Here is a 14,223-nt window from a genome sequence, read left to right as displayed (position 1 = left end):
AGTCCTTGACTAGTGTAAGCACTGCTCAGCAACAACTAAAACATCGGTGTGTTATCAACATTGTTCTCACCCTAAATCCAAAACACAGCGCTGTACCAGCTACTAGGAAGAAAATTAACTCTATCCCAGCCAAAACCAGGACAGAATAGCTGTCTTAAATGAAGAGACACTGCAAATAGACTCGCTCGCTCACCAGCTATCAGCTGCTGGGGGGGGGGGGAATATTTTTGGATGGCAAAAGCTAAAGCTAAGATGAGGACTCAGCTTTGGGAAAGAGACAGCAGAGGTAAATCCTGAAACAGCCAGCTGAACTTATGGCTTGCTTTAATTAGGTATTAAAGCCAGTGCAAAGATAAGATTCAGTTAGAAGAATAAGGCTTTTTTTTTTCCCTAATGTTGCTTCTTTTAATTTTTCTTCGTTTTACCCTGAAACCGGCTACCACTGTTTAATTCATTCCACATTTCCCAAGGTCGAAGACCGCCATCCCGAGCAGCAGTGCGCTCCACAAATGGTATTTCTTTCGGAGCGCAGAACAATAAGTGTTTTATCCCATCCGCTGTCTTCGCATCCTCGGGATGGGTGGAAGCGGTGTCGGTGGGACAGCAGAGAGCTGTCGGAGAAGGCGGCCATCATGAGCTCCATCCCACCTCAGTGTGTGGCGCAGAGAGAATGGGAAAGAGGGGGTGACAGCGTTTTGGGGAAGGTCTGGCCCCAGTACTCCTTGTTTCGGGCCAAGGAGATACCGATATGGCTGAAGCAGCGCCCCGGAGCTGCAGGTGCTCGACGTCCTCTCTGCAGCCTCCCGAGGGCCGTAAGACCGGGACAGCCGAGTCCCATCTGTGGGCTCTGCCTTCTCCCACGCAGAGTTTGCTCCCCTGGCTAATCTATCTTCTCAGAATAATTCACCTTAAAAACACCTCTGAAACCATCACTGGAAAATCAGGTGGGAAACTCTATTTTACCTGATTTTGGTACCTCCTTTCAGAATCCACCAGCTCTGCTGATGGCTGTATTTACAGAGATCGACGTTTTCTCCGTGTGATTAGCTGAGCAGCCTTTAACGCAGGGGTGCCCCGCGTGCAGGCGGAGCGCCGACGCTCTCGTCCCACGGACCTGGGATGGCTAGGAGGACGCGTGGGGCACAGGTCACGCCTGGCCCCACGGCCCAGCCCAGCTGAGGTCCAGCCAGGCGCCTCCGATGCAGCAGGCACCTCTGCAGCCAGAGGAAGCACGTAGGGTCACCTAAACTCCCTCTCCCGAAATATTATAGCCTCACCTGACACATGATGTTTGCAAACGGGAGGGAGGAGGTTAACAGAGGAATTTGGGTTTTGTACAAATCAGCACATTCTGCTTTTATAAATGTGTGTATCTATATATAGAGAGAGGGGTGAACACGCTGGCTAAATTTTGCCTTTTTATAAAGCAGAACCTAAGTCTACAGGCCACGTATTAAGCCAAACAGCATGTTTTCAGGTAATTAGTGTTTATAATCAGTTTGTAAAGCTAAAGTGACTCCAGATCGCAATGCACTCAAGAAAAAAACATGTAGAAAAGATTTTTTTTTTCTTTGCGTATGCATGCAAATGCCAAATTAACATCTGCATACAATATATGCTCTGGTCAGACCCAAAATATTGTTGTGGTTATGGCCAATTCACTTAAAAGCCTATATGTTTAAAACCTCACATTAGTATGGATGAAATGTTTTCTGTTCCTTTAACTTTTTTTAGGGTTGGGGTTTTTTTTAAGTTAAAGTTTCACATTAATGTTACTTATAAACCACAGCTGTTTCACTGTACTATGTAACAATAGTGTTTTGTATCTGAGCAAGTTTGGAAATCTTCATGCTTACTCAATTCTTCCAAAACCAAAAGCAACCCCACTTGTTCCTTGAAATGGAAGAGGTATCTGTAGTGTTTGCAAAACAATTAGATTCTTGACAACTTTTCATAAAGATGATGTTTTGTTATTGCTTTGGAGATGAGATGAAATTCAATCTCGGAGCCAGATGAAATTTGACAATTTTGGCTCTGGGACCTTTTTTTCTGTTATTGCTGCGGAGAAGGGAAGGCTGAGCGGGCTACTTCACTTGCACCGGTGGGTCTCTCCAGGGACGGAGGCACACCCCGGGTGCTGCGGGAAGGCGAGCGGTGCCCCTTTCCTCGCTGGGGAGTGCAGCCGAGCCACAGATGGTTGGCTCATCATATATTGATCAGTGAAAACATGAATCCTAGGAGTTCAAGCCGGTTGCGCAGCCTCTGGGTGAAGCCGTCAGGTGAACCGCCTGTGGGTCCCCTCTGAGGAGCTTCAGCAGCAGGAACCAAAGGTCTGCAAACACGCAGTGACTAACGGCTTCGTAATGCAAGGGTTTTTCCTGCGTGGTCGTCCTCACGAACGTGGTTTTCAGATGAGGGCTTGGAGGAGCACTTTGCCCTCCCATGCTGTTTCCATTACACCGTGTTTACTTTTCCCTGTCCTCTTCTGTCCCTGGCCGGCCTGATTGCATTGCCCAAGCTGGCATGGCAGGGTCTGCACAGAGTTACCCCGCGTCCTGCAAGGCTGCTGTCCTGCTGCCCGTCCCCAGCAGCTGGAGATGTGCGTGCACACCCGCGTGCGACCCTGACCCATCCATCCACTGCATTTATCCTGCAGGTAACCTCCAGTCACCGTGGGTAGCCCTCAGTAGAGCCAGGTGATCCAGCTTTGGCCAGCAAAGGTGGCTCATTTCTTCCTTGCAGCGGCGTGTTCGTGCTAGGAGCAGAGAAGGGGACATTAATGAGGTAGGGAAGTTGCTGGTGGTGCAAAAACAAATGCCTGTGCAAGGCGCCGCAGAAGGATCTTGGGAACAGCCCAGCAGTAAAATGGCAGATGAAATTCAACAAACCTCCGCTAAGACCAGCCTTACACGGGCACACAGGCGGCTACTGTTAGCATAGCAGTTTCCTACCCTCATGTTCAGACTTGCTGGTGATCTCTAGGCCACCCTGTAAGACCCACCCAGGACCCAGGTTGGGAAGCCCTCGTGTGCGTACTGCTAAACCCTAAGTGCTTTCGCAAGCCCATGCAGCCACGGGACTCTTTGCTGCAGATTCTGGGTGTAGAGTTTGGCTTTGAGAGATGTGGCTTGTGCTCTGTGGCTTTGGAGGTCATCGGTTGACTCCACTGGTGACCACGGAAAGCGATAGGCATGCGTGAGAATGCATGTGGGCAGGATATGTGCCGCTCTCCTGTCAAAAGCAAGGAGGAGATCCTTGAAGAAGATCCCTCCTGACAGAGCGTATTTTATTCTCACTTTCAAGCAGATTATGAAGCAGTTTGTTGGGGGGGGTGGGTTTTTTTCCCTCAGCATATTTCATCTCTTTCTTCAAACCTCCAGTTTTCCAGGAGAGGTTTTGAAGTGGCCTCATTTGTAATCTGACCTCGCTTCTTGTCATATTTGCATCATCAGCTCTGGGGGCCGTGCTAGGATGCTGACAAGTATTCCGAACTTTAAAATATGACTCTTCGGCAACCCAAAGAAGAAAAAAGAAAAATACCCCACTGTCTTCGGAGTGTTTCTGCAGAAAAGAGATGAGGGTTCATGGCACAACACAACCGTGACCAAGATTGTCCAAAGTTGCCTGGATCCCACCCTGTTTTAGTCTCACTGGTTATTGTGAGCCCAGTTATTTTCTCCCATGGGCGAGCCCCTAGGGGCCAGCAGAAACTGCATCCCAAGAAGTGTGAGGAGCTGGGGTTGCTGCTTGCTGCACAGGGAGGTGAGGATCTGAACCCTGCACATCTCCGCAAGCCTCCTGTCTTCTTCTGGGGGTCAAGTGGGATCAGAAAAAGGCTATGGCAAACTGTGGTCCTCTCCCGGCGGGTACCACCCCGCAGGACACGGATGCAGTCGGAACCCCGTGCACGGCCCCACAGTCCTGCTGGGCCGTGGCTGGCCCTTGGGTGTTGCACGTCCCAGGAGCAGCCCTGGGGCTTTATGTAAATGCATGAGGTTTGGCAGGTCCAGCCAAGGCCACCGCAGCTGGGATCGGCTGACCAGACCTCTTTTTTGGCAAAGGGAGGTCTTCCCTGTGGGAAGGGGCACAGAAACAGCGCTGGGTCAGAGCGGAGGCAATTACAGCTCCTAAGAAATAAGCAGGGGCTATTTTAAGGCCACTTCCCAAGGCTTACAAAACCAACCCTGCCCATCAATCCCTCCCGCCTCCCCTTCCTCATGCAAATACCTTCTGGCCATCGCAGCCCCGTGTGCCTGAGCAAGTGGTCTCGGAGAGGTCTCTTTTTTTACATCTCTCATGAAAACCGGCTGCCCGATGGCTGAGACTGACCCAAATTGGCATCACGAAGGACCCAGGCGGCAGGGCTTGGCAATAGCACGCAGCCACGTAGCCCTGCCTTTGCTTTACAGGGGGAGAGCAGGCAGGGAACAGCACAGCTCTTAAGGGCATTTAATAGCAATGTGGTGTACAGGGTGGTCCTTCGCCGCACGCGCTCGCCTGTGAGGACTGCCCAGGTGGAGCTGCTTTCTGACCCGCCAAAGCCACCCCTGTGCTCATAGCAGACCTGCCTTGCAGCTTACAGCAACCACGGAGCCTTGTGTTTATCTTCCCCTCAAGACTACATGAAATTTTAAATGATAAGTAACACCTTCTTGCTGTTTTCCCAACCGTGAAGGGAAATCTGTTAGACCTTTGTCAGAAACTTTCTTTATGATAAAGTTAAAATACCTGACCTTAGATCTCGTGCTCATAAGAAGAGATGCATCGTCACTGACTCAGTGGAGCTACACGGATTTCTGTAATCTTGATCTTTAAAAAAAAAAAATTAGGCCTATGTAGATTTAGAAGTAATCTCTATTAAACCCTGAGTTCTTCAAGAGACTATTCAAGAGTTTAGGGCTTTACATGCGTGTAAGCATCTGCAAGGTTGAAACCAAAAGATGTTTCAGCCAGCCCCGAAATGAAAAACGTAAATATAAAATATTAAAAACAGATCTGCTCTAGAGAAGAACTTTGACATTGCTACAAATCTGAAGAAGAAAGGGAAAACTCTGGCATATAAATTCAGGATGACATCACTTTCTGAGAACTTCATGCCAAAACAGTGCTATCTCTGGGAGAGCTTCAGTGAAAGCTTTTGTCGTCTTTGCCAGGTTAATATAACTTTGAGATAAAAAAGTACTTTCATATTTATACTGCAGGATGGGGGTCAGGGGGGAGGGGGTATTACATTCATATCTGTAGTATCAAGTCAAGAAATAGACTTGCCATCTTTGCGCAAGTCATCGATCTTCCTTCCCCAACTTGCTCCAAAATCCATCGACGCACGATGCTTCTGAAAGGAGACCGAAAACCACAGTGCTCCTTGGTGCCTGAGTAACACTATACTTAGGGTTCAGCAAATTTTTTGCTTCAATTTATCATCACCAGCTTTCTACAAATTATCGAGAGGAGCCTTTGTCAAAACTCTGACACTGCTGCTCTGCTTTAGTTCTTCTCCTGCATCAATCAGTTTGGGAATGGGGTGTCCAAAAAGATAGAATGAAATGCAAAATTGTAAACTAACACTTTCCTGGAAAACACCCTCTTATCGAGTGCAATCTTTGTAACTCACTTCCCGCAGGAATCCTGCCTCAGCCCTGAGGTTGTTCCCTTGCAGCACTCTCTGTCCTCAGGAGCAAGTGATCCGTGTTTCGTCACGAGTCACTGCAGTTGTTTCCAGCGCTGCTCAGAGAGCTGGCAGGGCACGGCAGCCCCGGGTCACCTCTGTGAGCACTTCACTGCTGCAACAAGGTCTGAGGCTTACGTGCTGGGGGAATCGTGGAGAAAAGAGCGGTTCACATCTTCGCCCTGGAACCCAGGGAGGAAATCGGGTTTTCTCTAGTTGGCCGCGGCGGACAGAGCTCACACGTGTGCACGGTCTGCACGCGGTCCCAGAGAACGCGCAGCAAAGGAAAGAAAAGCTACAAAAAGCTTACGGTTCCCGTAACCGCAGCATTCAGGTAAAGGCTAATGCACGTGGCGGGTTTGCGGCCACGCTCGGTTCAAGCCTGGGCTGTTTTCTGTGACTACCTTTGCTGACCTCCACACACCGCAGACCGATTCCTAATGGTGGTAGTTCCTTTCCCTCTAAAGCTTCAGATTATAAACGTCTCTCAGCACCTCCAGGAAATAAAAGCCTGTTCTCCAGCCTCTCGCTGTTGGAGCGGACGTCTTGGATACCAAGCAAGCAACATAAATATTGCAGCTGTACTAGGTGCCGATGTTAGTGGGGGCTTACACGAGCAGAATTACAACTGCAGAGATTATCGCGGTCACCTTTGGGACTCTCTGTGTAACACATCTGGTCCAGCAATACGCTCCATCTCTCCCTGTAGAGGCCGTATCAGCAGGGCTGCAGGCTCCGGGGATTTCTGTCCTCCCAGAGCTGTCCCACAGGGCAGGGCAGAGCTCAGTAAGCAGACATGAGGTGAAAGCTCTCCTCGGGGTGACATGCAGCACCACGGTCATCTCTTCCTTGGGAAACTCTGGTTTTGCTCAAGCTACTGCCAAAATTCCCACTGGCGTCCAAAGGGGTTAGGTTTTCACCCAGGGCTCTCTCCTCTTCCAAGAGCTTGCTCAGGAGCGGTGAGGAGCCTGGGTTTTGGCAGCTCCAAGGACATGAGGCGATAAGGTGTCGGCCAACGTACCGCTGCCATGCAAAGCTCTGAAAGAGGGCTTGGGGGCCGGGCTGGTCCTGCTGCTGAGAGCTGGGGTTGGGGGAGCAATGGTAGCAGGGGACAGACGGGAGGTTAAATCCACCGTACTCGGCAGCAGATGCTGCTTCACAACCAGCCCCAACAGGTATGTATTGGTGGTGGTGCTCCCTGTCACGGGCCAGCAGCAAAACCAGAGAGGACTCTGTAGAGCGGCATTTAGAGAAACAGCTAAGGGGGCTGTAAAGCTTTGGATGGAAAAGCCACCCGAGATAATCTGCCCAAGACAGATCCCCCATCAGAAATGACTACCTTGGGAACGCTGAAGCAGGGATGCCAAAGGCGGGTGGCCTGAAGTGAGGCAGAGATCCTGCTGGCTATGCGAATGCCTTCGCTTTCTGGCAGAGAGCAGCTGGCACAGGCACGGGGGAGGTGGGTTTGTAACCAGAGCTGCCAGGGAGATGGGCAGCCTAAGGAAGAGGGACCCAACAGCGGGGGCCAGGTTGCAGGGGCGTGAGCTTTTACGGGCCGTAACCCAGCCTGGGTAGTGTAAAGCTCGTCCCTGACTATCAACGTTCATAGCAATGCTTGTCTGAGGCACGTTTCGGTTTCATCACCTCGCATGTTTGGGTTCTCTCCCTGTCAAATATATTTGCTGTTAATTAAGTCAGCGCGAATGAGGCTGGGTGACTGTCAGGGCAGGGATACATCGGGACAGCCCCTGGCTTGGGAGACACATCTGCCACGGCCCCGTTACTGCGCAGGGAGATGAAGAAGTGAAAACCTGACAAGTGGAAAGCTCTGGAGGCTGCGAGGCATGGCTACACACGCCAGTGGGGCTTTACCTGTGGTCTGGCTGCAATCTAGCCGAGCTCACAAATCAAAGGGGTGGGAGAGGGAACTGCCTGGGAGGAGGATGAAAATTGCAGGCACACGGGTTCCTTGGGGAGGAAAAACTGATTTATTCATTTGGTTCAGGACTGGAGTGCAGGCTGCCCATGATGCAATCATTTTAGTGTCCGTATTATTTTATTTACCCTGCTGAGCTCCCGCTCCGGAGCTCCTAGGCTCTGCCAGATCTGGATGCTTCCCCAGAAAGTGCTGGCAATGTAGGAGTTAACCATTAGACCGGTGGCTCCTAACCTCAGTACCCTCTCAATATATCAACGGCTCTTTTACAAGACTCATTTGGCTTTGGACAGTTATTGGGCATCTCAAGCTGTGAAATGAGGAGCTGAGCCCCGATCCTCTTTGGCCATGGGCTGTGGGTGGGAAGGAAGGGTTACGGGGAAGGTCTCCACGGCAGTCGGCACTGGCGGAAACCTGCTGGTGGGCAAGGCTGGGTCCAGTCCGGTCCCCCACCTAAACCAAGCGAGCTGAGTGCCCAAAAGGCTATTTATGAAGAGGAAATGTTATGAAGTGCCTGAGTGATTTGGGAATCAAAGTCCCATTTTCAAAAACGACTTAAGCAATTGTGGGAAGGTTTATAAATTCGCAAATGATGGTTTGATTTATAACTTCTATTGAGAGCCAGTGAGAGCTGGGCACGTATTCTTGTGCATTCGCCTGCAAATGCTTCTCTAGGAGGACGAGGATTTAGTTACAAAGAACGCAAAATACTTGAACCAATCCGATTCTGAAAATTGTATGTAGGCTGTTTGCAAACATAACTAGCATTTACTGAAAACTGACCCCTGTCTGAGGGCCGGATCTTTGGCCAGCATGATCTCCAACGACACTGCTCAGCCAGGTGTCCATGGCCCTCCAGGGTGAGTTATTAACACAGCCATAAAAAAAAAAAACCAAACCTGCTGCAGGGAAGGTGCCTAACAAAACCTCTCGTAAGGAGAAAAGGTTACAGTCTAGAAAATAACAGTTCTAGCAAACGTGTATCATCAGTCTAAAGTTTCTCTTCTTTGGTTGTTTTCCAAGACCATCTGTACGTTCCTGTTGGTGCAGTGAGAAGACCCTAAGTGCGTGGAGTCAAACACGGGGGTTGTCACAAGCTGGCATGGGCAGGGACTGGATCTCTGCGCATATGTGTATACACACACACACGTATGTATATGTACACATATGTATATATATGTACACATATGTACATATATATGTACACATATATGTACACATATGTATACATACACATATGTATGTGTATGTGTATATGTATACAAATATTTGTATGTGTGTGTGAATGTAATGTATATGTACACATATGTATATATATGTACACATATGTACATATATATGTACACATATCACATATGTATATATATGTACCACATATGTATACATACACATATGTATGTGCATGTGTATGTGTATATGTATACAAGTATTTGTATATGTGTGTGTGTATATACACATACATCTATATATGTGCGTAAGTATATGTATACACTTATATGTATACACGTGTATATGTATCTATATATGTATGTACACAAGTATATCTCTGTGTGTGTGTGTGTATATGTGTGCATAAATATTCTTTATACACTTCCCTAAGTACCCACCACTGCTGCGGTCGGAGCCGGAGCAGGGAGGCAGCCGGGTCTTTGAGCACGTCAATTCTTGGCTCTTAACAACGAGCAAAAGTCTGACTGTCACCCGCCGCTGGTGACCCGGGCTCGCCAGCCCGGGCGTGGGACACCTGGGGTTACGTAGGATGAACGGGGTCTAGTCTTTCCTGGGGTAATATCAGCATCGCTTGATCTCTGAGGGCACCGCCTCTCCTCCTGTTGCAAGCCGCTCCATGCACTGACAAATAGACCAGAGCGAGGTGAGGCACGCAGGGACCTCGTCCGGAGCCGGCCGTGCTCGGCACGCTGCGCCGCCGCAGAGGACAGCTCGAAGCACCGGGCGACGGGGGGAGGCAGACCTTGCGAGAGCAGCTGCAGTCTGTACCTATGCCAAACATCTGCAAGCCCTACTTCCACGGCACGGCTTGTTTCTAACCAGAGTGATGTTTTTAAATCTTTATGATTCTTAACATGCTAAAAAGAAAATAAATATGTGGTCCACCAGCGAGTCTCCAGTAACAAAGCGCAGGTCTTTGAACGAGGTCTGTAACGTTCTCCATCCTGCTCCGTGCTCTCAGAAGAAACAGTGCTAAAGATATATGGGGCAGGTAGAGCTGATGGAAACAGTTTCAACCTCATTTCTTTCCGTCAGAAAATGACATTTCATCAAAATTGACATGTTCCGAGGGATGGTATCGATTTTGACAAAACCGTCGCTGAAAAAGTGTCAGATTGGATTGTTTCCACCCTCTTGCTTTGTTCCAATAAATTCAAAAAGTTCTGCTCCGATCAAGTCCAATTTTCTCTGGATTATGTCAGTCTGCCCGCTGCGGAGAGGAATTTGCTGTGAGGCCGGATCGCGGAGAGGCGGAGCAGCACTTCATGTCACCCTGCTTAAGAGACTGATTTTATTTCAGGATTTCTTTGGGGTCTTCGCTCCCAGCATTTTTTTTTGGGGGGGGGGATGGATTAGCTGAGGGGCATGGGGCGGACACTGAGTCCTCCCAGTTCCCCCGGGGATTCTCCACGTGGCCGCTGGCCTCAAGGCAGGGCTCCACCAAAAGGCAGAATAACGTCTTGCTGTCGGCAGTCTTGCAGCCAAACTCCGCGAATTCGCTGATAGAGGAGTGATCCCCTTTCGACGCTGGCTCGGGGAGCCAGGCAGCAGCCGGCCAGCAGCAGGCTGCGTGCGCGGCGTGTATGCAACGAGTCCGGCACGTCTACCATGCATTAGGCACGTTGGAGGTTGCTCTTTCGCTGGAGGACTGACCTGCATACGCACCGGGGCTGGTCTCCAGCCTGAAGGCAGGCAGAGCTGCTGCGGAGGAGCGGCCACAGCCCTCCTTTGCCATTCAAAAATGCCATCTTCTTCCCTTCTCTTCTTACGGACCAAGCAAGGCAACGAGCCATCCTCTCAACTTTGGTTGGTCTTAGTCCTTACAGGAGGCAAGAAAAATTCTCTATTAGCTATAGCCCTGAGGAGGTTTCAAAGTGTGAATTGTCCACCTCCCAGCAACTTCCAGTCCCTCCACCCCTCAGATCCCCTGTAAGTCCCTCCCCAGCCCCTCTAAGTTCCCCTTTCATGCCGTCTGCGTTCGGATCAGCCTGATGTCCCTCTGGACACAAGAAGGAAAGGCTGAGTGCTGGGCAGGGGTGGCTTTCCCCTCCTCAGTTTGGATGTTCAGACCAGGGTTTGAACCCCGAACATCCTGGACTTCCAACTGGAGAGAGCCATGCCCAGCTCCAAGGAATCTTCAGTGACAATAATTAGCATCATTACTATTATCAACATGGGCAAAACAATGTATTTTTCCTCATTTTCTCAGAACTCAGTGACCTACTGCAGCTGGAGCTCATTTTCCTTCCTCTTCACACTACATTTTTCTCCGCTGCAAAAACGTCAGCCTTAGGAAAGTGCTTGTTGTGGCAAATTTCACCCCAAATAATAGATCGTCCATTACATTTCCACCTGGAAATGTCTAAATTTCTAACTGGGAGTGCCTGGTAATCTCAGTAGCACCTCGTGCTGCCAGGGCCATCGGCACTCGTGTCCTGCTGCCAGCACTAGCACCAGGACCCCCGTTTTGCTCTCGTAAATGCGTTGGTTGTTCAGAGACCTCTGCTCAGACCAAGTCCAGTTGCCCCCCCTCGGCTCGGCTGGGCTGAGCTGGGTGCCGCTGTTTATACAGCTGACAAGACGCAGCCTGTGCCGCAAAGCTCGCGTGCCTGCGGCAGCGCGAGGGGAGAGTGTGGGGCTTGCTCCTGGGGAGACACAGGTACCAAGAGCGTTTTCCCACCCAGCAAGGTTTCTCCTTAACCCTCCTCGCTGGGGACACCAAGCCATGGTGTCCTCGGCCCGCCTCAACAGGTGACAGCGGATCTGCCACCAGGCCACCGGGTTTTGCTTTTCATTTGCTCTACCTGCACCACAGATGCTGCCGGGCAGGGAAACGGGGCGGGGGGCAGGCTTTGAGGTGAGCGGCTGCGGGTCTGCAGCAAACAGAGCCCGTCCAGCAACAGCTCTGCAACAGCATCGGTCAGGATGGATAACTGGCCCGCGGCTTCCTTGTGAAAGCTCCTCTCTCACAGCAAAGCACGGGGAGAACAGGAAGACAGCTACCAGCTTTCAAAGACCTGAGTTAAATCCGATGGCTGAAACAATCCCCCAAAAATGTTTGTTTGGGGTTTTTTTAATGAGAAAGTCCCTTCCCTAATCATAATTGTTAAAACTGCATTTTTAATAATGGCTACCGACAGTCAAACAGTCAAGAAAAGAACAGAAACCAGAAGCTTGACTGCAGGAAAGCCACTCCGCTGTTACCCGGCGTGCTTTGCTCTGCTCCCCGTGCTTGCCTGCTTTTGAGCGGCATCCCATGGGTTGGCACGGCACCTCTTCATGGCACCTCAGCCCTGAATACCTGCAAAAAAGCAGGTTTCTGCTGTGGCTGGGAATACGCTCTGCGCGTCCGTCTGTTCCCAGCTGGGAAAGTGGAGGCTCCCTCGTCAGCTGCAGCAGGCTGCTGTTATGTGTTTGTGGAACAATAGGGTCTCCCTCTGGTGGCAAATTCCGCCCGAGGTGTGCTGACATCGCAGGCAGGGATGGGGCTGCAGGACAGCAGAGCTGGCTTCCAGCCTGCTGCCCGGGCATCGCGCGGCCGCGCAGCCCCGGCTGTCTGGCTGTGGGGATGAAGGGGCTCATGGTCCCACTGCCACTGCCCTCGGCCTGGGACGGGGGTGCCCAGGACCAGGGCAGCACCACTGGCACGAGCTTCCTGAAGAAGCCTCTGGAGGACCGGGCACACGATGCATCCCATCATATGGTGCATCCCATCACACGGTGCATCCCATCACATGGTGCATCCTATCACACGGTGTATCCCATCGCATGGACGGAGCCCAAACGGTCTCAGGCCCGAGGCCGGGTCCCCGGTCTCGGGATGCGGCGCCTTGCCCGCGTGCAGAGCTCTTCCAGCTGCCTGCACCCGGCAAGCGCCTGCGAAAGGATCTCTTGGCCTTGGGGCTGTGGCGGATGCCAAGCATCAAGTTGTTGTTCGGGGGTTTGGCAGGTTCACGACAGTCTTGGAAGGGAGTACCTCGGGCACTCGCACACCATCCCAGCCGTACGCTAATTAAAGGGATGGGACTCTGCACTACGTCTCTGTCCGACTCCAGCACTCGTGTCTTGCTCATCCCAGACGTTTGTCAGAGCCCCCGGCCCCGTCCCCGCCGGGGTGCAGGAGCGCTGCCCCATCCCGCAGGGGATGGGGGAGATGAGGGCTCACAGCTGGGTCCCCACACAGCAGGGTGCCGTGAACCCAGCTAACAGCAAATACCAATGCAAGCACGGGGCGCTGGGAGGCGGGGGTTTAGGGTGCATCCAGCCATGAAGCACCCCAAGGGTCCAGGCTATAGGAACCAGAAGGTGCTGCAGGGCTAGACGTAGCTGGCAGAACAGAACAGCCGCCTACAGGACACGGCGCAGCATTTTCAGGCTATTTCAGCCTTTTTATGACGGGCTGCCACCATGGTGGTGGACATTCCCACTTACTCAGACCCCTCCGCAGCACGGGAGCTCAGCACGGGCAACCGGCTTCTCCCAGCTCCTCAGCAGAAGGGCTTTTTGGCAGCCCTATACAGAGGATAGACTAGTTTCTTCAGGCTCGTGAGCAGTAAGGTTTCAGCGTCGGGAATGTGTAGGGCTCCCCCGACCTCCCAGACCAGCACAGTCCGAGAGGGACAGGGCTTGGGCTGTCCCCATGTTCCCCTCTTCCCTGGGAGGGGTTGTATTTCCCCAGCTGCTGCGGCATTGGGGTGGACAGAAAGGCCGTGCGTGCTGCGTTCCAGCTTTAAGGGTGTTGCTGTCAGTCATCTTTTCCAAGGCTGCTCTGCCACATACTCGAATGTAGCTTTAAATGGATAAACCTGGCAGGGGACTAGCCAGAGCTGTTAGTCATCTGTTTCAGGTGATATGTCCGTCCTCGCATCCTTTAAAATGTAGTCAGTGACAGCCTGGTGGCAGATCTTGCCCTGGGACAGTACTCTCGCCTACTTAAAATTCCCTCCTTTCCCTCCCGTGCTTTGCAGTCGGTTGCAAAGACCAGCTCTAGCTGGAGGCTTTGCAGCAGCTGAGGCAAAACCAAACTTTGCCACCCCGAGGTTGAAGGCAAAATAATTTCCTGGGGTGGGATGTCAAATTTGGCATCCTTCTCGCTCCCTCCCTCCCTCCCTCCCTCCCTCCCACAAAGACGCACCCTCTGCAAAAAGCCAGGCGTGTATTCTCCTGCCAGGACATTTCCTCCCTGCCCCGCTGTAGGACCTTCCCCTTCTCCAGACAATGAAGGGACCGAAGCCAATCAAGGAGGGGCGGGACGCCAATGGCAGCGGCTGGTGGAGCCAGGGAATGCAAAAGCCCAGTGGAGCCCGTTCTGAACGCGCCCCAGCCGGCTGGCAGGAGGGAGGAGGGGGATAACAAACCCTGGTGTGTGGGCCGCGCGGGTGCCGCCGCC

This window comes from Aptenodytes forsteri, unplaced genomic scaffold, assembly GCF_000699145.1.
Source record: "Aptenodytes forsteri isolate BGI_AS27 unplaced genomic scaffold, ASM69914v1 Scaffold185, whole genome shotgun sequence".
NCBI lineage: Eukaryota > Metazoa > Chordata > Aves > Sphenisciformes > Spheniscidae > Aptenodytes > Aptenodytes forsteri.
This window is presented reverse-complemented; position numbering follows the sequence as displayed.